This window comes from Kogia breviceps, chromosome 8 (assembly GCF_026419965.1).
Source record: "Kogia breviceps isolate mKogBre1 chromosome 8, mKogBre1 haplotype 1, whole genome shotgun sequence".
Taxonomy (NCBI): Eukaryota; Metazoa; Chordata; class Mammalia; order Artiodactyla; family Physeteridae; genus Kogia; species Kogia breviceps.
In genome coordinates, this window is record NC_081317.1 from 13179115 (window position 1) to 13179986 (window position 872).

At 43.8% G+C, this 872-nt stretch overlaps 1 pseudogene; it reads left to right on the plus strand.

The window, feature by feature from the left end:
* Positions 1-392: 392 nt before the first annotated feature.
* Positions 393-872, plus strand: LOC131761529 (kunitz-type protease inhibitor 2 pseudogene; annotated as a pseudogene).

Sequence of the window (872 nt, forward strand, 5' to 3'; positions counted from 1 at the left end):
AACACTTTTACTAATTACTGTATTGCCACTCCATAAACACATGGCAGCTTTTATAGCAAAAAAAGATAGTTCCACTCTGCTGAATTACAATCACTTAGTTGAATGCTAAGTATACTTTAATTTTATTAATTTTGAGGGGATTTATATAAAATCACTCCTGTTTGCCATGACTTAATGCAGAGCTTGTTTTTTTATTTTCCTTTCAGTCTATGTATATTTGATTAATAAATAATAAAAATAGAACCAAACACAGCAGTAGTTCTCAGCTTACTTTCTTCCAGTAGAGAAAGTTTCTATTTCTCCATGGATAAACCAATGTTTAGGGGAAGTGTGACAGAAAGTCACTTTGTTTTTATATTTCAAAACAAAAAATCCTAGGGGTGGAGCCCGTCATGGCGCAGCTGTGTGGGCTGAGGCGGTACTGGGCACTCCTCGCCCTGCTGGCATCGCTGCTCTCTCCCACTGAGGCGGTGGCCGAAGGAGAATGTGGCGTCCATGGAAGCAAGGGCATCTACTAAGAGTGAGGTGCTTCTCCAGCCACACACAGCTGCACAGACTTTTGCCGAGTTTCAAAGAGTGTGGGGAAATGCCGGGCCTCCATCCCTAAGTGGTGATACAATGTCACTGACGGATCCTGCCAGGAGTTTGTGTATGGAGGCTGTGGAGGGAATGACAATAATTACATGACCAAGGAGGAGTGTCTTGCAAAGTGTGCTGGTGTCACAGTAAACACCATCAATGATCTGTCCAGGAATGGAGCAGATTCCTCTGTCCCAAGTGTTCCCAGAAGGCAGGATTCTGATGACCTGTCCAGTGATATTTTCAACTATGAAGAATACTGCACTGGGCTTCCCTGGTGGCGCAGTGGCTGA